Source organism: Hyla sarda, chromosome 1 (genome assembly GCF_029499605.1).
Source record: "Hyla sarda isolate aHylSar1 chromosome 1, aHylSar1.hap1, whole genome shotgun sequence".
Taxonomy (NCBI): domain Eukaryota; kingdom Metazoa; phylum Chordata; class Amphibia; order Anura; family Hylidae; genus Hyla; species Hyla sarda.
This window is the reverse complement of record NC_079189.1, coordinates 156,009,293-156,031,866: the sequence shown is the minus strand read 5'-3', so window position 1 is coordinate 156,031,866 and position 22,574 is coordinate 156,009,293. Positions and strand designations below refer to the sequence as shown.

The 22,574-nt window shown below is 45.3% G+C and overlaps 1 long non-coding RNA gene across 1 annotated transcript; it reads right to left on the bottom strand.

Annotated features, from left to right (window-relative positions):
- Positions 1–1,853: 1,853 nt before the first annotated feature.
- Positions 1,854–20,377, bottom strand: LOC130302844 (uncharacterized). The gene is made up of 3 exons (XR_008852996.1): positions 20,316–20,377; positions 3,964–4,049; positions 1,854–1,940 (listed from the first exon to the last, which is right to left on the bottom strand). It is a non-coding gene; the product is annotated as an uncharacterized LOC130302844 (long non-coding RNA).
- Positions 20,378–22,574: the final 2,197 nt, after the last annotated feature.

Here is a 22,574-nt window from a genome sequence, read left to right as displayed (position 1 = left end):
GCTGTGTAAGCACCGGAGTACCCCTTTAAGGAAAATGAATATTCCAAATAAATTATATATATTGATTCACATATACAGCATGTCTACTTTATGATTGCATCATAAAGTTGACATGTTTTTACTTTTGGAAGACATCAGAGGGCTTCAAAGTATAGCAGCAATTTTCCAATTTTTCACAAAATTTTCAAAATCGAAATTTTTCAGGGACCAGTTCTCTTTTGAAGTGGATTTGAAGGGTCTTCTTATTAGAAATACACCACAAATTACCCCATTATAAAAACTGCACCCCTCAAAGTATTCAAAATGACATTCAAAAGGTTTGTTAACCCTGTAGGTGTTTCACAGGAATAGCAGCAAATTGAAGGAGAAAATTAAAAATCTTCATTTTTTTACACTGACATGTTCTTGTAGACCCAATTTTTGAATTTTAACAAAGGGGTAAAAGGAGAGAAATCTTCCTAAAATGTGTAACCCAATTTCTCTCGAGTAAGGAAATACCTCATATGTGTATGTCAAGTGTTCGACGGGTGCACTAGAGGGCTCAGAAGGGAAGGAGCGACGGAGGGATTTTGGATAGTGAGTTTTTCTAAAATGTTTTTTTGGGGGCATGTTACATTTAGGAATCCCCTATGGTGCCAGAACAGCAAACTATTTTGGAAACTAAACCTCTCAAGGAACATAACAAGGGGTCCAGAGAGCCTTAACACCCCACAGGTGTTTGACGACTTTTCGTTAAAGTTGGATGTGTAAATGATTTTTTTTTTCCACTAAAATGCTAGTTTTCCCCCAAATTTTAAATTTTCACAAAGGTTAATAGAAGAAAATGCCCCCCAAAATTTGTAACCCCATCTCTTCTGAGTATGGAAACACCACATATGTGGAGGTCAAGTGCACTGTGGGCGCTCTACAATACTCAGAAGAGAAGGAGTGACATTTGGCTTTTGCAAGGCAAATTTTGCTGAAATGGTTTTTGTGGGGCATGTCCCATTTAGGAAGCCCCTATGGTGCCAGGACAGCAAAAAAAAAAAAACACATGGCATACTATTTTGGAAACTACACCCCTCAAGGAACATAACAAGGGGTACAGTGAGCCTTAACACCCCACAGGTGTTTCACGACTTTTCGTTAAAGTTGGATGTGTAAATGACATTTTTTTTTTTTTTTTACTAAAATGCTGGCTTCACCCCAAATTTTACATTTTTTTTTACAAGGGGTAATAGGAGAAAATGCCCCCTAAAATTTGTAACCCTATCTCTTCTGAGTATGGAAATACCCCATGTGTGGACGTCAATTGCACTGCGGGCGCACTACAATGCTCAGAAGAAAAGGAGTCACATTTGCTAATTTTGCAGAAATGGGGGGGGGGGGTGTATGTCGCATTTAGGAAGCCCCTATGGTGCCAGAACAGCAAAAAATAAAAAAACACATGGCATTCTGAGTATGGAAATACCCCATGTGTGGACGTCAATTGCACTGCGGGCGCACTACAATGCTCAGAAGAAAAGGAGTCACATTTGCTAATTTTGCAGAAATGGGGGGGGGGTGTATGTCGCATTTAGGAAGCCCCTATGGTGCCAGAACAGCAAAAAATAAAAAAACACATGGCATAATATTATGGAAACTACACCCCTCAAGGATCGTAGCAAGGGGTATGGTGAGCCTTAACACCCTACAGGTGTTTGATGACTTTGGATGTGTAAATTAATTTTTTTTTTTTTTTTTTTACTGCTCAGAAGAGAAGGAGTCACATTTGCAAATTTTGCTGAAATGGGGGGGCATGTCGCATTTAGTGCCAGAACAGCAAAAAAAATGTAATTTAATTTCTAAATACATTTCTTTGGAGAAAGGACAAACCTCGTATCTGGGCGTATATCGGCTCTGCTCACTTGTCAAAGAGGAACAGGAGGGCAGTCAGGGGCCTGGAGCTTCTAGACAGCTGCCTATGGAGCCAGAATAGTAAAATTTAGCATTTTTTAAAATTTTAAGCTCTCTGTTTTTAAAGGGGTACTCCGGTGCTTACACATCTTATCCTCTATCCAAAGGATAGGGGATAAGATGCCTGATCGCAGGAGTCCCGCAGCTGGGGACGCCCGTGATCATGCATGCGGCACCCCGTTTGTAATCAGTCCCCGGAGCGTGTTCGCTTCGGGACTGATTACGGTCGACCGCGGGGCGTGATAGCGCCACACGCCGCCGGCCCTGCGGTCCACCGTAATCAGTCCCGGAGCGAACATGCTCCGGGGACTGATTACAAACGGGGTGCCACGTGCATGATCACGGGCGTCCCTAGCTGTGTAAGCACCGGAGTACCCCTTTAAGGAAAATGAATATTCCAAATAAATTATATATATTGATTCACATATACAACATGTCTACTTTATGATTGCATCATAAAGTTGACATGTTTTTACTTTTGGAAGACATCAGAGGGCTTCAAAGTATAGCAGCAATTTTCCAATTTTTCACAAAATTTTCAAAATCGAAATTTTTCAGGGACCAGTTCTCTTTTGAAGTGGATTTGAAGGGTCTTCTTATTAGAAATACACCACAAATGACCCCATTATAAAAACTGCACCCCTCAAAGTATTCAAAATGACATTCAAAAGGTTTGTTAACCCTGTAGCAGCAAATTGAAGGAGAAAATTAAAAATCTTCATTTTTTTACACTGACATGTTCTTGTAGACCCAATTTTTGAATTTTAACAAAGGGGTAAAAGGAGAGAAATCTTCCTAAAATGTGTAACCGAACTTCTCTCGAGTAAGGAAATACCTCATATGTGTATGTCAAGTGTTCGACGGGTGCACTAGAGGGCTCAGAAGGGAAGGAGCGACGGAGGGATTTTGGATAGTGAGTTTTTCTAAAATGTTTTTTTGGGGGCATGTTACATTTAGGAATCCCCTATGGTGCCAGAACAGCAAACTATTTTGGAAACTAAACCTCTCAAGGAACATAACAAGGGGTCCAGAGAGCCTTAACACCCCACAGGTGTTTGACGATTTTTCGTTAAAGTTGGATGTGTAAATGATTTTTTTTTTCCCACTAAAATGCTAGTTTTCCCCCAAATTTTAAATTTTTACAATGGTTAATAGAAGAAAATGCCCCCCAAAATTTGTAACCCCATCTCTTCTGAGTATGGAAACACCACATATGTGGAGGTCAAGTGCACTGCGGGCGCTCTACCATACTCAGAAGAGAAGGAGTGACATTTGGCTTTTGCAAGGCAAATTTTGCTGAAATGGTTTTTGTGGGGCATGTCCCATTTAGGAAGCCCCTATGGTGCCAGGACAGCAAAAAAAAAACCACATGGCATACTATTTTGGAAACTACACCCCTCAAGGAACGTAACAAGGGGTACAGTGAGCCTTAACACCCCACAGGTGTTTCACGACTTTTCGTTAAAGTTGGATGTGTAAATGATTTTTTTTTTTTTTTTTTTACTAAAATGCTGGCTTCACCCCAAATTTTACATTTTTTTTTACAAGGGGTAATAGGAGAAAATGCCCCCTAAAATTTGTAACCCTATCTCTTCTGAGTATGGAAATACCCCATGTGTGGACGTCAAGTGCACTGCGGGCGCACTACAATGCTCAGAAGAAAAGGAGTCACATTTGCAAATTTTGCAGAAATGGGGGGGGGGGGGGGGGTGTATGTCGCATTTAGGAAGCCCCTATGGTGCCAGAACAGCAAAAAATAAAAAAACACATGGCATAATATTATGGAAACTACACCCCTCAAGGATCGTAGCAAGGGGTATGGTGAGCATCAACACCCTACAGGTGTTTGATGACTTTGGATGTGTAAATTAATTTTTTTTTATTTTTTTTTTTTTTTTAATGCTCAGAAGAGAAGGAGTCACATTTGCAAATTTTGCTGAAATGGGGGGGCATGTCGCATTTAGTGCCAGAACAGCAAAAAAAATTTAATTTAATTTCTAAATACATTTCTTTGGAGAAAGGACAAACCTCGTATCTGGGCGTATATCGGCTCTGCTCACTTGTCAAAGAGGAACAGGAGGGCAGTCAGGGGCCTGGAGCTTCTAGACAGCTGCCTATGGAGCCAGAATAGTGAGACCCCCCCTCAAGGGGCATTACATGGGGTACACTAATAACTACCAAGGGGTACAGTGGGACATAAAATGTGTGTAGTGAGGTCTTGTTGTAACTATGTATAACGGTGTGTGATTAGTAATCACACACCGTTATATGGGGAAAATAAAAAAATTGCACCCCTAATAGGGCCCGGGTAAAAAAAAAAAATGTGGCGTACTCTTGAGCCCTATAAAGGGGTCAGGGGGGCGGGATTTTTTTTTTTTTTTTACTTTATTACATTGATTTCCCTACCTTTCCCTCTGGTGGATTCTGTCCCTGATCTAGGGGATCTTCGGGTCTCCTGAGGTGATCCGATGGGTGCAGAGGGGGGGGTCCCTGGCTCCTCTTGCAACTCTGACCACTGACTGAAACCAGCTAATGGTCAGCTCTGCAGAGGATGCCGTTTAACCCCTCCCCTGCCGGCTGCTATTGGCTGCTATTGGTCCAGCCAATAGCAGCTCTCTTGGGGGGGTGGCGAAAACTTGCGATTTGCGCCGATCGGCTGACCGATATTAGCAGTCACCCTGGTCCGATCCCCGGCGGGCGTGCGTCAGGGACCGGAATTCCCACGGGCATACCTGTACGCCCTGGGTCCTTAAGACCCAGGTACAGAAGGCGTATGCATACGCCCTAGGTCCTGTACGGATTAAGGACCCAACCATTTTTTTAACATCTGACCACTGTCACTTTTAATTAATAACTCTGGGATGCTTTTACTTTTCATTCTGATTCCAAGATTGTTTTTTCGTGACATATTCTACTTTATCTAGTAAAATTTCGTCAATACGTGCATCATTCCAAAATTTGATGAAAAAATTTAAAATTTTGCATTTTTTTTTACTTTGAAGCTCTCTGCTTATAAGGAAAATGGATATTCCAAATAATTTATATATTGATTCACATAAACAACATGTCTACTTTATGTTGGCATCATAAACAGAGATGTCGCGAATTGTTCGCCGGCGAACAGTTCCCGGCGAATTTAGCATGTTCGCGTTCACCTCGCCAGGCGAATATATGTGAAGTTCGATCCGCCCCCTATACTTTAACATTGCGGTAAACTTTGTCAGCAGACACATTACAGCCAATCAGCAACAGTCCCTCCCTTCCAGACCCTCCTACCTCTTGCACGGACGCCATTTTACCCTCATTCGGCATGCTGCAGGCTTAGGAAGTGGAGGGTCAGAGAAGCTGCTCCTGCTGTATAGGGAAAGCGATCGTTAGGTTGCTGCTAGGTGGTGTATTCAGGGTCCAGTTTACTCCTAAAGCACTAGTGTAACATCTGCTTTAAGGACAGCACCCAAAAAAGCCCTATTTAGGGCTCAAATATCAGTCCGTGTGTCTTGCAACAGCTGGAAGCACCCTGGTTGGGAGGGAACTGCTGGTTAAAAGGGGTACTCCAGTATAAAACTTAAGTTCCTTCAAGCAACTAACTACTACAGTATTCAAAGGGCTGAAAGATATCAGTCCGTGTGTTTTGTAACAGCTGGAGGTACCCTGGTTGGGGACCACTGCTTAAAAGGGGAACTCCGCTGGCAAGCTTTTTTCTTTAAAGCAACTAACTACTACAGTATTCAAAGGGCTGAAATATATCAGTCCGTGTGTTTTGCAACAGCTGGAGGCACCCTGGTTGGGGACCACTGCTTAAAAGGGGAACTCCGCTGGCAAGCTTTTTTTCTTTAAAGCAACTAACTACTACAGTATTCAAAGGGCTGAAATATATCAGTCCATGTGTTTTGCAACAGCTGGAGACACCCTGGTTGGGGACCACTGCTTAAAAGGCAGCTTTTTTGCTCATTGTCATACTAGTGCAAATCATATTTGGTGTGACAGTTGTGCAAATTAAATAAAACCAGTCACTGTCAGTTCACGTCACAGTTGACAGTTTTTTTTTGGCCTGCAGGGCAAATTGTGTCACCCTAGTGCAAATCACATTTGGTGTGACAGTTGTGCAAATTAAATAAAAAAATACCTTTTTTGGCAGTTAAATAAAACCAGTCACTGTCAGTTCATGTCACAGTTGCCATTTTTTTTTTTTTTTCCTGCATGGCAAATTGTGACACCCTAGTGCAAATCACATTTGGTGTGACAGTTGTGCAAATTAAAAAAGAAATATCTTTTTTGGCTGTTAAATAAAACCAGTCACTGTCAGTTCACCTCACAGTTGCCAGTTTTTTTGCTTGCAGGGCAAATTGTGTCACCCTAGTGCAAATCACATTTGGTGTGACACTTGTGAAAATTTATCCAAAAAAATGACAGACAGAGGAAGGCCACCTCACAGAGGCCGTCGTGGTGCATGCATTCCCTTTGGCCCTAAAATGGCCAGTGTACAGAGGCCACGTACCCTGAACCCCCAAAGTTCTAAGGACTTAGTTGACTGGCTATCACAAGACACCCAATCTACTACAGCTTCCGCTCAGAACCTTGACGCACCATCCTTCTCCTCCTCTAGCTTAGCTTCAAGCACCTTTCATGCTACCACTTGCCCGCCTGCCGCCGCCACCAACACTAGCACCACAGCAGCTTTACTTGATCCGTCAGAGGAGTTATTTACACATCAGTTTGAAGACATGAGTGATGCGCAACCATTATTGCCAGAGGATGTAGTTAACAGGGATATGTCTCAGTCAGGCAGCATTACACACATGGACGTACGGTGTGATGATGATGTTGTACCCGCTGCTGCTTCCTTTCTTGAGGCGTCAGATAGCGGTGAAGGTGTTGATGATGACGATGTGTCTGTGGATGCCACATGGGTGCCCGCTTGAAGAGAAGAAGAGGGGGAAAGTTCAGATGGGGAGACAGAGAGGAGGAGGTAGCAGGGGGGAAGCAGGGGGAGGTCATTGCAAGGAGCTAGTGGCATAGTCAGACAGCATGCATCGGCACCCGGGGTCAGCCAGACGGGACGCCAATCAACGCATGCTGTTGCCACCACCAGAATGCCATCATCGCAGAGCTCAGCAGTGTGGCATTTTTTTTGTGTGTCTGCCTCTGACAACAGCGAGGCAATTTGCAACCTGTGCCAGAAGAAACTGAGTTGTGGGAAGTCCAACACCAACCTAGGCACAACTGCTTTGCGAAGGCACATAATGTCACATCACAAACGCCTATGGGATGAACATGTCAGTACAATCAGCACACAAAGTCAAAGCCGCCATCCTCCTCCTGGTCCAGCATCTTCAGCCAGGTCAACCACTGCTGCCCTCCTTGCCCCCTCTCAACCATCCTCTCCGTCTCTCGCCTTGAGCTGTTCCTGCTCATCTGCCCACAGTCAGGTGTCTGTCAAGGAGATGTTTGAGCACAAGAAGCCAATGTCTCAAAGTCACCCCCTAGCCCGGCGTCTGACAGCTGGCTTGTCGGAACTGCTAGCCCGCCAGCTTTTACCATACAAGCTGGTAGAGTCTGAGGCCTTTAAAAAATTTGTAGCCATTGAGACACCGCAGTGGAAGGTACCCGGCCGAATTTTTTTTGCACAAAAGGCAATCCCTAACCTTTACTCCATTGTGCAAAAGGAAATGATGGCATTTCTGGCACACAGTGTAGGGGCAAGGGTCCATCTGACCACTGATACCTGGTCTGCAAAGCATGGTCAGGGCAGGTATATCACCTACACCGCACATTGAGTAAACCTGGTGATGGCTGCCAAGCATGGAATGCGTGGCTCTGCAGAGGAGTTGGTGACACTGCCACGACTTGCAGGCAGGCCTTCTGCCACCTCCTCTACTCCTCCTACTCCATCCTCTTAAATAACCTCCTTGGCAGAGTCCTCTTCCACTGCTGCGTCTTGCTCCACATCACCGGCACCCCCCCCCCCCCCCCCCCCCCCCCCAGGTGCTATTCCACATCCCGGATACGGCAGTGTCACGCCATCTTGGGGTTGACTTGCCTCAAAGCGGAGAGTCACACCGCACCAGCGCTCCTGTCGGCCCTTAACGCACAGGTGGACAAATGGCTGACTCCGCAGCAACTGGAGATCGGCAAGGTGGTTTGTGACAACGGAACAAATTTGTTGGCGGCATTGAGGTTGGGCAAGTTGACACATGTGCCGTGCATGGCACATGTGTGTAATCTGATTGTACAACGCTTTGTGTTCAAGTACCCTGGCTTACAGGATGTCCTGAAGCAGTCCAGGAAGGTGTGTGGCAGTTTCAGGTGTTCCTACACGGCCATGGTGCACTTGTCAGATATTCAGCGGCAAAACAACATGCCAGTGAGGTGCTTGATTTGCGACAGCCCGAGACGTTGGAATTAAACACTCCTAATGTTCGACCGCCTGCTCCAACAAGAAACAGCCGTCAATGAATACTTGTATGACCGGGGTGCTAGGACATCTGCCCAGCTGGGAATTTTTTTGCCACGTTACTGGACGCTCATGCGCAATGCCTGTAGGCTCATGCGTCCTTTTGAGAAGGTGACAAACCTGGTCAGTCGCATGAAGGCACCATTAGCAACATCATACCGTTTGTTTTCTTCCTGGAGCGTGCCCTGCGAAGAGTGCTGGATCAGACAGTAGATGAGCGTGAAGAGGAAGAGTTGTGGACACCATCACCACCAGAAACAGCCTTATCAGCATCGCTTGCTGGACCTGTGGCAACGCTGGAAGAGGAGTCAGAGGAGATATGTGGCTTTGAATAGGAGGAGGAAGACCAACCACAACAGGCATCCCAGGGTGCTCCTTGTCACCTATCTGGTTCCCGTGGTGTTGTACGTGGCTGGGGGGAAGAAGATGATACCTTCCCTGACATCACTGAGGACGAGGAACGGGCAGGGCCGGATCATCATTGGTGCTCATGGAGCACCTGCTCTGGGCCCCTTGCCCGCAGGGGGCCCCATCACATTCGGGACATCCCTGCGGGCTGCTCAGTAGCGAATCGGGGCCCCCCGATAGCCCGGCGTGGCCACTTTAAAACAGTGACCAGCGGCGGCTCCTGTGGGCCCGCCCCGGACTCCTCCTGCTTTTCCTATATTTCATATTTCCTTACCTGGCTGCGCTCAGCAAGCTCAGGTGATGCGTCAGGTCATGTGGGCTGTGACGAGTGACGTCTCCTGCGGCTCCTCTGCACAGAGTCAGGGGCGTCACTCATCATTTCCTGCAGGGCACAGTTTTCTTCATTACACCCCAGCGCTGCAGGAAATGACGAGTGACGTCACTCGTCACAGCGCACAAGACCCGACACATCACCTGAGCCTGCCAAGCGCGGCCAGGTAAGGAAATATGAAAAATAGAAAAAGGAGGAAGAGGGAGGAGCAATGATGGGGAATGATTGGCAGGGGTGGGGATGATGAGGGGGGGGGTTAATGATGAGCAGGGGGGGTTAATGACGAGCAGGGGGGGTTAATGACGAGCAGGTGGGGTTAATGACGAGCGGGGGGTTAATGACGAGCGGGGGGGTTAATGACGAGCAGGGGGGGTAATGATGAGTAGGGGGGGAATGATGAGCAGGGGGGTAATGATGATGAGCAGGGGGGAGAATGATGAGCAGGGGGGGTAATGATGAGCAGGGGGAGAATGATTAGCAGGGGGAGAATGATGAGCAGGGGGAGAATGATGAGCAGGGGGGAGAATGATGAGCAGGGGGGAGAATGATAAGCGGGGGGATAATGATGAGCAGGGGGGGAATGATGAGCAGGGGGGAATGATGAGCAGGGGGGAATGATGAGCAGGGGGGAATGATGAGTAGGGTGGGATGATGAGCAGGAGGGGGAGGGGAGAATGAGGAGCAGGGGAAAACACGGGAAAGGAGACGGGGGGGGGGTTAAATATGGCACAGAGGCTGATAAAAGTGGAAGAAGGAGGGGGGCAAACTGAGGATCAAGGGGAATCAAAGTTGGGGGGATGATGAGGCATATAGTTCAGAGCTATAGTCATTTATTTTACATTTATTTTTTCCCCTCAAATTTTCCTGTGAAAATGAGGGTGTGTGTTATATGCCAGTGAGTGTTATACGCAGATAAATACTGTAATTCCCCCTCCATTCAGCAGGACATCCCTGTGTCCTGAAAGATCTTTTCGGGACACAAGGATGTCCCGGTTACCTTTCTGTGGCCCCGCAATAACTTTAAAAACGCAGGGCGGTAACGCACGCAGGCACATCACTGACGTCCCTTGCGTGCGCCCATACGAGCGGAGCAACGAGGATGCACGCATGGTAAGTTACCTACACGTCATCTTCAGTGCTCGGACTACCGCTCCTCCGGTCCCGGGACCTACTGCAATGGCCCCTAGGCCATTGTAGTAGATCATGACCCCGGACCAGAGGAGCGATGGTCGGAGCACTGAAGTGGGGCAGTAAACGGACATACAGTCTCCAGCCATACACTGTATATGACTGGAGGCTTTAGGTCTGTGGGGGACACTGCCAATGTAATGTGGTGGGACTGCAACCTAATGCGGGGGAACTGCAACCTACTGTGGGGGAACTACAACCTAAGGTGGGGGAACTACAACCTAATGTGGGGGAACTGGGGGTGGGACCAGGAGGGCATGGGGGCTGAAGTGAGGTTGTTTGGGGGGGTGGGATGGGGGGTGAGGTAAGGTAAGTGTGGGTTTGGTAAAGGGGGCAGAGGAGTGTGAAGGGGACTGAGGGGGGGTAGGGGTGCAGAAAAGTGGAATAGGACCAGGAGTGTTGAAGGGGGGACTTAAAGGGGTACTCCACCCCTAGACATCTTATCCCCTATCCTTTGGATAGGGGATAAAATGTCTAGGGGTGGAGTACTCCTTTAAGGACCAGGGGAGGACTAAGGCAAAGTTTCCAGAGAAGGCAAAAGCACAACAACAAAAAATGCAAAAAAATTACCATAACACAAGAAAAAGCAGTAGCAGTTTTTCTGTGTTTTTGCAGGTAAAAAAAAGGGGGAAACCTAGCCTTAGGGGTCTCTGGGAGCAAAAGTCTGGAGGAGGACTTAGGGGTCTGGGGGGGGGGGCAGAGGGGTCTGGGGGAATTAGGGCTCATCCACACTACGAACTTCCGCCAGCATTGCTTGTTTTCAATGGGATGCTGCTGCTCTGTGCAGACTACGGAAGACACAGTGTGTGGTAGTATTATTTTTAGAGGGCATGATGTTTGGCAGTATAATATACAGGGTACACAGGGTTTGGCAGTATAATATACAGGGTACACAGGGTTTGGCAGTATAATATACAGAGTGCACAGGGTTTGGCAGTATAATATACAGAGTGCACAGGGTTTGGCAGTATAATATTCAGGGTACACAGGGTTTGGCAGTATAACATACAGGGTACACAGGGTTTGGCAGTATAACATACAGAGTACACAGGGTTTGGCAGTATAACATACAGGGTACACAGGGTTTGGCAGTATAACATACAGGGTACACAGGGTTTGGCAGTATAACATACAGGGTACACAGGGTTTGGCAGTATAACATACAGGGTACACAGGGTTTGGCAGTATAACATACAGAGTACACAGGGTTTGGCAGTATAATATACAGAGTACACAGGGTTTGGCAGTATAACATACAGAGTACACAGGGTTTGGTAGTATAATATACAGAGCACACAGGGTTTGGCAGTATAATATACAGAGTACACAGGGTTTGGCAGTATAATATACAGGGTACACAAGGTTTGGCAGTATAATATACAGGGTACACAGGGTTTGGCAGTATAATATACAGAGTACACAGGGTTTGGCAGTATAACATACAGAGTACACAGGGTTTGGCAGTATAACATACAGAGTACACAGGGTTTGGCAGTATAATATACAGGGTACACAGGGTTTGGCAGTATTATATTTAGGAAGCACAGTCTCTTGAAGGGTTTTAATGATTGTTGTCTTTATACAGAGGATGAGGAGCGGCTGGCAAAGTGAGGAACCAATGATGTCCCGGCATCAAACTTTACAGAGTAAGATGGAGCTGGAAGAAGACCTGGCGTCTGGACCAGATGATGAAGAAAAGGAAAGACAACAGAGAAGACGTCTCCTGTGAGTCATTTCCTGTTTGTGTTTTCTCCTGACTGTCCCATTAGACCTCTCCTCACTTCTAAGTTTTGCAGTAATAATGGATTTTTACACTGTACCCAATTTGAGGCTCCAGCTGTTACAAAACTACAACTCCTATAATGCCTGAAGCTCTCCAGACATAATGGGGGTTGTAGCCTCGCAACAGCTGGAAAGAGTGACTTGAACTGAAGTGATTTTAGACCATGCAGCCATTTTATTTTAACAGGGGCCTGACTCGTGTGACACCCACCAAAAAAATAAAAAAAGGGGGGGGGGGGACATAGTCTAATACACCCAGGCCTATTTTTGGTCTCAATCTGTTCGGGGGGGGGGGGGGGGGGGCATCATAATGAAGTGCTCCGTCTTCCAGGCAGTCTTAATCTGGCCCTGGGAACGGAACATGAGTAGCTCGGCATCCAACCTTGTGCAAATGGGGTCTTTCATGCTGTCGTGCCTGTTGAGGGACCCTTTTATTTTGAAAAGGATTTCTCTGTGATTTTCACCGTTCTGCATCATAGAGTCTTCTGGACTTTCTGATAATTTAAACTTGAATTTTCCAGAGTACTAACCATTACACAAAGGAACGCTTGTTGCGTGTGATTTTTAAACTTAAATTTTCAAAAATAAAATACAGATGGCATGAACTCTGTTTCTTTATTTGATGAAAATTTTTATTTAGAAAATAATTTCTTTGTGTGTTTCTCTGTCCTGCATTATAGTCTCCTGGACTCTTGGATATGCACTTGTTCTTATTTTACAGCCATGTGCACATGCCTAATTTTTCTGGCCTCTGGTGCTGCACTTTTTATGCTGCCACAATTTTTTGGACGCTGCTACAGCTGCGGCTGCAACAATACCAAATTTTTGAGCCATGTGTACATGCCTAATTCTTCTGGTACTCTCTGCTGACATCTCTGTCCATTTTAGCAACCGTGCATATTAGATGTCCGTTAAGGGTAGCATGGTGGCTCAGAGGTTAGCACTGCTGCCTTGCAGCGCTGGGGCCTTGGGTTCAAATCCCACTATGTGCTGCCTAATATGGGGGAATCTATGTGCTGCCTAAAGGGGGATCTAACTATGTGCTGCCTAAAGGGGGCTAAAGCACGTTATTCTAAAGAATTTAGGAATAATAGGTAATTTATGCCCTTTATGGATTAAAACCAGACTCTGCATCAACTATGTAATTTTCCATGGCAGTTTTGCCATGGAACGCCCTCCAGCACGCCACAGTCCAGGTATTAGTCCCCTTGAAACAACTTTTAAATCACTATTGTGGCCAGAAAGAGTCCCTGTGGGATTTTAAAATTTGTCTGCCCATTGAAGTCAATGGCGGTTCGCCCGGTTCGCGAACATTTGCGGAAGTTCTCGTTCGCCGTTCGTGAACCGAAAATTTTATGTTCGCGACATCAATAATCATAATGTTTACATGTTTTTACTTTTGGAAGACATCAGAGGGCTTCAAAGTTCAGCAGCAATTTTCCAATTTTTTTACAAAATTTACAGGGACCAGTTAAGTTTTGAAGTGGATTAGAAATACCCCAAAAGTAACACCATTATAAAAACTGCACTACTCAAAGTATTCAAAATGACATTCAGAAAGTTTGTTAACCCTTTAGGTGTTTCACAGGAATAGCAGCAAATTGAAGGAGAAAATTCTAAATCTTCATTTTTTACACTCGCATGTTCTTGTAGAGCCAATTTTTGAATTAAAAGGGGAGAAAGGATCAAAAGGGGAGAAATCTTCCAAAAATGTGTAACCCAATTTCTCTCGAGCAAGGAAATACCTCAGATGTGTATGTCAAGTGTTCGGCGGGCGCAGTAGAGGGCTCAGAAGGGAAGGAGCGACAGTGGGATTTTGAAGAGTGAGAGTTTTTCTGAAATCGCTTTTGGGGGGCATGTCTCATTTAAGAAGCCCCTATAGTGCCAGAACAGCAAAAAAAAAAAAACACATGGCATACTATTTTGGAAACTGCACCCCTCAAGGAACGTAACAAGGGGTACAGTGAGTCTTAGCACCCCACAGGTGTTTGACAACTTTTCGTTAAAATTGGATGTGTAAATGAAATTTTTTATCACTAAAATGCTGGTTTTCCCCCAAATTTTACATTTTTACAAGGGGTAATAGGAGAAAATGCCCTCCAAAATTTGTAACCCCATCTCTTTTGAGTATGGAAATACCCCATGTGTGGACATCAAGTGCACTGAGGGTGCACTACAATGCTCAGAAGAGGAGAAGTCACATTTGGCTTTTGTAAAGAAAATTTTGCTGAAATGTTTTTTTGGGAATGGCATGTCCCATTTAGGAAGCCCCTATGGTGCCAGGACAGCAAAAAAAACAAAAAAAACAAAAAACATATGGCATACTATTTTGGAAACTACACCCCTCAAGGAACGTAACAAGGGGTACAGTGAGCCTTAACAGCCCACAGGTGTATGACGACTTTTCGTTAAAGTTGGATGTGTAAATGATTTTTTTTATTTTTTTTTCACTAAAATGCTGGTTTCCTTCCAAATTTTACATTTTTACATTGTCCCTAACCTGTTGCCTCAAATGCGCACCCCGCTCAGGTGGATTCTGGGTTCATCCCTTCTTTCCAGTGAGGGGGGACTTCACCTGGAAAGTGCTGGCCTGGGACGATCCTGGCACCTATAACTCCAGTTTCTTGGAAAGTCCTGCCTGCTCTTTCCCAGTCGCTCATACACTCTAAACTTGTAAGTGTACCCGGAGGTTTATAGAGCTTCATGCCATACCGCGCGCGCTTCAAGGGAATATACTGGCGGCAGATGAGTCTCCCCTTAAAACTGATAAGAGACTCTTCTACAGAGAGCTCCCTGAGCAGTACATAGGCCTCCAAAAATTTGGACCCAAAGTGATCGATGACCGGCCTCATTTTGTAAAGCCGGTCATAGGCGGGATCACTTCGGGGTGGACATGCCTCATTATCAGCGTAATGAAGGCATTTCCGAATGGCCTCGAACCGCTTCCGTGCCATGGCCATACTGTAAAGCCGGGTCTGGTATAGGATGTCCCCACTCCAGAACTGCCTGACACTTGGCTTTTTGACCAGGCCCATGTGCAGCACGAGGCCCCAAAATGTCCTCATTTCGGCTGCACTGAGGGTGTACCATTCATTGGTGTTCGTGTGTGTGTCTGTGGGGGAGGGCGATGAAGTATGTAGTGTGAATGTGCTTAGTGTAACAATTAGATATAACGGTTAGAAATCACACACCGTTATATAGGGGGGGGGGGGGAAATGGGGGCAAATTGCAGCACCCTGAACCCCTAATAGGGCCCGGGTCACACTGAAAAATTTATGGCGGACCCTTGGGGACCTATTAGCGGGTCGGGGGGGGGGGGGGATTTATATATATTTTTTTTTACACTCACTCCTACCTTGCCCTGGATTGTATTCTTTCCCTGTTCTGTCTCTGTTCTGTCCCTGCAGATCTTGTTCCCTGAGGGGGCTCCGATCGCACAGAGGGGGTGGGGGTCCCTGGCACCTTCGAGCAGCTCTGCCCGCTGACTGAACTCAGCTAATGGGCAGAACTGCGAGAAAATGCCGTCAACCCCTCCCCTGCCGACTGCTATTGGCTGGACCATCCAGCCAATAGCAGCGCTCATGGGGGTGACAAAATCGCCACCTCCCCATAGATACATTAAGTGACTGGGGGTGTATTGCACACAAGTGATCCGTATGACCCGAATCGTGGCAGATCGCTGGTGTGAATTCACCAGCGATCTGCGGCACTCGCAGACACGTGGGGGGGGGGGGGGCATTTGCACGAGATGCCTGCTAATTGACCGAAATTCCCACGGGCATATGGATAAGTCCTGGGTCCTTAAGTACCAAGAAGCCAGGGCGTATCCATACGCCCTAGGTCCTTAACCTCTTAAGGATTCCGGGCGCACCTGAGCCCGGTCCCGGTGTTTAAAACGGGGTCACGCCGTGACCGCGCCTCACACCGGGTTGGTCCCAGCTGCTATTCATAGCCGGGACTCTGGGCTAATAGCGTGCTGCACCGATTGTTGTGCCGCGCGCTATTAACCCTTTAGACGTGGCGATCAAAGTTGACCGCCACTTCTGAAAGTGAAAGTAAATGCTTCTCGGCAGCTCAGTCGGGCTGATCGGGACATCGGAACATCGCGATCAGCTAGGACGCGAGCAGAGAACCCCTTACCTTGCTCCGTCGCGTCCAATCGGCGTTTGATTGCTCCAAGCCTGAGCTACAGGCTTGAGCAACCGAGCCCCTATCTCGCTGATCCATGCAAAGCTATGGCTTTGCAGGGTTTCAGGGTAAAAGATCAGTGTGTGCAGTGTTATATGTCCCTATGGAAGCTATAGCACTGCAAAAAAAAAAGTGAAAAAAAAAAGTTAAACAAAGGTCATTTAACCCCTTCCCTAATAAAAGTTTGAATTCCCCCCCCCCCGCTTTTCCCATAAAAAAAAAACTGTGTAAATAAAAATAAACATATGTGGTATCGCCGCGTGCGTACATGTCCGAACTATAAAAATATATCATTAATTAAACCACACGGTCAATGGCGTACGCGCAAAAAAATTCGAAAGTCAAACATAGCGTATTTTTCGTCACTTTTTATATCATAAATTTTTTTTATAAAAACCGATCAAAAAGTCAGATCAATGCAAAAAAGGTACCGATAAAAACTTCAGAACACGGCACAAAAAATGAGCCCTCATACCGGCCCATACGCGGAAAAATACAGAAAGTTATAGGGGTCAGAAGATGACAATTTTAAACGCAAACATTTTCCTGCATGTAGTTATGATTTTTTTCCGAAGTATGACAAAATCAAACCTATATAAGTAGGGTATCATTTTAATCGTATGGACCTACAGAATAAAGATAAGGTGTCATTTTTACTAAAAAAATACACCGCGTAGAAACGGAAACCCCCAAAATTTTGTCACACAATTTTTTTTCTGTTTCTCCGTAGATTTTTTGGTAAAATGACTAATGTCACTGCAAAGTAGAATTGGTGGCGCAAAAAATAAGCCATCATATGGAATTTTATGTGCAAAATTGAAAGAGTTATGATTTTTAGAAGGTGATGAGGAAAAAGTGAAAATGCAACAACAGAAAAACGCGGAGTCCTTAAGGGGTTAAAGTAGAATATGTCACGAAAAAACAAACTATCTCAGAATCAAATTCATAAGTAAAAGCATCCCAGAGTTATTAATGCTTAAAGTGACAGTGGTCAGATGTTCAAAAAAAATGCTCTGGTCCTTAAGATGAAAATGGGCTTGGTCCTTAAAGGGGTACTCTCGTGGAAAACTTATTTATTTTTTTTAAATCAACTGGTGCCAGAAAGGTAAACAGATTTGTAAATCACTTCTATTAAATTAATCCTTCCAGTAATTTTTAGGGGCTGTATACTAAAGAGAAATCCAAAAAGAAATGCATTTCCTGTGATGTCCTGACCACAGTGCTCTCTGCTGACCTCTGCTGTCCATTTTAGGAACTGTCCAGAGAAGCATATGTTTGCTATGAGGATTTTCTTTTTCTCTGTATGACTGGCCATGACTGTATATTTTGTTTGTATATAGGACACTCCTTCTCAACCATATTTCTCTGTTAGGCTAGAATTCCACTGAGGTTTTTGCCCTGCGTTTTTTTCTTTTTGGCTTAAAAACGCCAGAAAAACTGCCACTGTTTTTCCCTGCATTTTGGCGTTTTTTTTTACTTGCATTTTTATCTGTGTGTGGAATTTGCCTTTTTTTGGCCCCTGTGGCGTTTTTCCTACAAAATTAGTTGGGTACAAAAATAATAATAATAATAAAAAAAAAAGATGCATAGGGATGTAAAAAAAAAGGTATTTAAATGTTTTTTTTTTTATAACAACATTTTAATATTTTTTTTTATAAAGTGTGTGTGTTTAACTTTTTTTCTCTTTTTTTATTTGTTCCATGATGGGAGTTGTAGTACCTGTACGAATAGACATATCAGTCGTGACACCCGCTACGATCATCCATAATATAGCAGAGATGTGGAGCGGCTCTATACAGCGCTCACATCTCTGCACTATACTCCGGCCAGTGATGTGAATAGATCATCACTCATTCCTATTTTCCGCCCAGAATGGGGATTGGCTGGATGGTTGCAGCCAATCACAGCTCTCAGAGGGAAATATGAATGAGTGATGTTCTATTCATATTATTGTCTGGAGCAGAGTGTGCTCCATGTTGGGAGTAGTAGTACTTGCAGTTAAGAACAGATCACAGTGGGTATCACTACTGACACCCGCTGTGATCCTCCTGTATAATGTATAGATGTGACCGGCCGCTCTTCTATGGTCTCCTGCACTGATATATATATACACCTATTCATATTTTCCATAGAGATTGGCTGTAACCATCTGGCCAATCACAGCTTTCTGCGGAAAATATGAATAGGTGTATATATACGGCAGTGCAGGGACCGTAGAAGAGCAGCTGGCCGCATCTATAAATTATACAGAAGGATCGCAACGTGCGGTCTGTCTCTTAGTACAGATACTTCTACTCCCATCATGGAACAGTGTGTTCCATGCTGGGAGTAGTACTACCTAAAACATTTCGGTACTTGTCAGCTGCTGTATGCTCCACAGGAAGTTTTTTTCTTTTTGAATTTCTTTTCTGCCGGACCACAATGCTTTCTGCTGACAACTCTGTCCATTTTAGGAAATGTCCATAGCAGGAGCAAATCCCCATAGTAAATCTATCGTGCTCTGGACAATTCCTGATACGGACAGAGGTGTCAGCAGAGAGCATTGTGATCAGACAGAAAAGAAATTCAGAAAGAAAAGAACTTCCTCTCTAGTATACAGCAGCTGATAAGTATTGAAAGGATTAAGATTTTTTAATAGAAGTAATCTACAAATCTGTTTAAGTCTCTGGCACCAGTTGATTTAAAAAATAAATAAAAAATAAATTCCACCGGAGTATCCCTTTAGTACCCTGCTCTTGAAGAAGAGTGCCCAAGCTTATAAAGAGGTGTCCATGTGGCACACATTGAAATCTACACCATCTACACCATCTAATAGTAGATTTCTGTCATAGTCTGGGCTGCAGGAGACTATGCCACCTCTCACTAAGCCACACCGACTAATCCTAAACGTAACATGAAAAAATCTGGTGACCAAGATTCCCATTATTGTAAATTGGATTCTGCTGCGCAGTGCAAACTATGGAATTTAAGCGGCTGATGTTCCACCACTGAAACTCTGTTGCCAAAAGTATTGTTGTGTTCATTCTTTATGCGGGATCTACTCTGCAGACATTGCACTCGATGACGCAGGCTACACTCAGAATTTCAAGACAGATTTTGTTCATCAGGAAATTGCACAGTGTGAACCTAGCTTTAAAGTAAAAAAAAATTATGCAAAAATGTGATGGCTTACACATGACTGTATCTTTGTGGAATATGGTGACTGAGTTATGAAACTATGAGAAGACACGTTTTTATTTAATACTAGCTGAGTACCCGGCGTTGCCCGGTTTTTCCTTCCTCGTCCTTGTTGGGGAGGAAAATCAACAAAGAAGGAAACTTTTGACTTCATATCCCATCCCCATATATTTTGTCATATCCCATCCTCCTATCCCGTCCTCATATGCGGACCTCCTATCTCAACCTCATATCCCGTCCTCCTATCCCGACCTCCTATCCCAGCCTCATATCTGGACCTTCTATCCCGACCTCCTCTCTTTGTGAGATGGGGTGTGGCTTGCAAGCCGGATTGACACATTAACCAGGAGACGCAGAGCGATGCTTGTGGAGTAAGGTACTGGAAGTCCCATATACTCGCATGGGACTTGAAACAAAAACCCATCTTTTATGTAAGGTTGTAGGTAAGGGTTAATTTAACTATCATATCTTTTTATTTGACATATAAGTAATATGTGTACCAGGTATTATTGAAATATCTCCAGCCGTGCGGAAGTTATGTGGAAACATACATTTGCACATAACTTCACACTTGCGATTTGCGGCTATTCCGGGTCATACAGGTCTATGGTGACCCAGTGACCCGGAATATAACAGGGATCAAAGACACCCACGATCCCCCCGGAACTGATAGGAGTGAGGTGGCAGGGGTGCCACCCCCCCTCCTATCCCTGCTATTGGTGGTCTAGACACGACCACCAATAGCAGATCGGGGGCGGGGGGGCTTTACTTTCGGTTTCCCCGTTCTGCCCACCCACAATAGGTGGGGCAGAACGGGGAACCGACAGAGGACCGGCGCCGACGTCTACTTACCCCGCGGGCGAGGCTGTGGGCGACCATCGGTTGAGGAGATCGGAGTCCGGCGATGTCGTGCGGCAGGCTCCCTGGATCCAACGGAAGCCGGTAAGTTGCCTAGCAACATCTGGAGGGTACAGTTTGAGACCACTATACGGTGGTCTCTAAACTGTAACCCTTCAGATGTTGCAAAACTACAACTCCCAGCATGCCCAGACAGCTGTTTGGGCATGCAGGGATTTGTAGTTTTGCAACAGCTGGAGGGCCCCAGTTTGGAGATCACTGGCAGTGATCTCTAACTGTGGCCCTCCAGATGTTGCAAAACTGCAACTCCTAGCATGCCCAAACAGCAGTTTGCTGTCTGGGCATGCTGGGATCTGTAGTTTTGCAACAGCTGGAGGTCCACAGTTTGGAGATCTCTAAATTGTAGCCCTACAGATGTTGCAAAACTGCAAATCCCAGCATGCCCAAACAGCAAACTGCTGTCTTGCCATGCTGGGAGTTGTAGTTGCCTACCTCCAGCTGTTGCATAACTACATCTCCCAGCATGCCCTTCGGCGATCAGTAAATGCTGGGAGGCACTTTTGCAACAGCTGGAGGCACACTGGCTGGTAAATACAGGTAGCAGAACCTAACTGAAGGTTTTCCAACCAGTGTGCCTCCAGCTGTTGCAAAAGTACAACTCCCAGCATGCACTGTCTGTCAGTGCATGCTGGGAGTTGTAGTTTTGAAACAGGTGGAGGTTTGCCCCCCCCCTCCTCCATGTGAACGTACAGGGTACATTCACACGGGCAGGTTTACAGTAAGTTTCCTGCTTAAAGTATGAGCTGCAGCAAATTTTTCGCCGCAGCGCATACTCCTAGCGGTAAGCTTAGTGTAAACCGCCGCCAGTGTGAACGTACCCTAAAAACACTACACTAACACATAATAAAGGGTAATACACTACATATACACGCCCTTACACTGTCCCCCCAATAAAAATTAAAAATGTATTGTACAGCAGTGTTTCCAAAACCGAGCCTCCAGCTGTTGCAGAACAACAACTCCCAGCATTTCCGGACAGCCAATGACTGTCTAGGCATGCTGGGAGTTTAGCAACAGCTGGAGGCACCCTGTTTGGGAATCACTGGCGTAGAATACCGCTATGTCCACCCCTATGCAATCCCTAATTTAGTCCTCAAACGCGCATGGCGCTCTCTCACTTTGGAGCCCTTTCGTATTTCAAGGAAACAGTTTAGAGCCACATATGGCGTATTCCCGTACTCGGGAGAAATTGGACTACAAATTTCGGGGGCTTTTTCTCCTTTTACCCCTTATGAAAAAGAAAAGTTGGTGTCTACACCAGCCTGTTAGTGTAAAAAAATTTATACATTTTACACTGACATGCTGGTGTTGCCCCATACTTTTTATTTTCACAAGAGGTAAAAGGAAAAAAAGACCCCCAAAATTTGTTACGCAATTTCTCCTGAGTACGGAAATACCCCACATGTGGGCGTAAAACGCTCAGGGGGCACACAACAAGGCTCAGGAGTGAGAGCGCACCATGTACATTTCAGGCCTAAATTGGTGATTTGCACAGGGGTGGCTGATTTTACAGCTGTTCTGACATAAACGCAAAACAAATACCCACATGTGTCCCCATTTTGGAAACTACACCCCTCACGGAATGTAACAAGGGGTATAGTGAGCCTTAACAACCCACAGGTGTTTGACGAATTTTCATTAAAGTTAGATGGGAAAATTGAAAAAAAAAATTTTTTTTCACAAAAATGCTGGTGTTACCCTAAATTTTTCATTTTCACAAGGGAAAATAGGAAAAAAAGCCCCCCAAAATTTTCTAGCCCCATTTCTTCTGAGTGAGAACATACCCCATATGTTGATGTAAAGTGCTCTGCGGGCGAACTACAATGCTCAGATGAGAAGGAGCGCCATTGGGATTTTGAAGAGAAAATTTGTCAAGAATTGAAGGCCACATGTGTTTACAAAGCCCCCATGGTACCAGAACAGTGGACCCCCCCTAACATGTGGCCCCATTTTGGAAACTACACCCCTCACGTAATGTAATAAGGGGTACAGTGAGCATTTACACCCCACAGGGGTCTGACAGATTTTTGGAACAGTGGTCTGTGAAAATGAAAAATTAAATTTTTCATTTGCTCAGCCCACTGTTCCAAAAATCTGTCAAACTCCAGTGGGGTGTAAATGCTCACTGCACCCCTTATTAAATTCTGTGAAGGGGGTAGTTTCCAAAATGGGGTCACATGTGGGGAGGTTCAC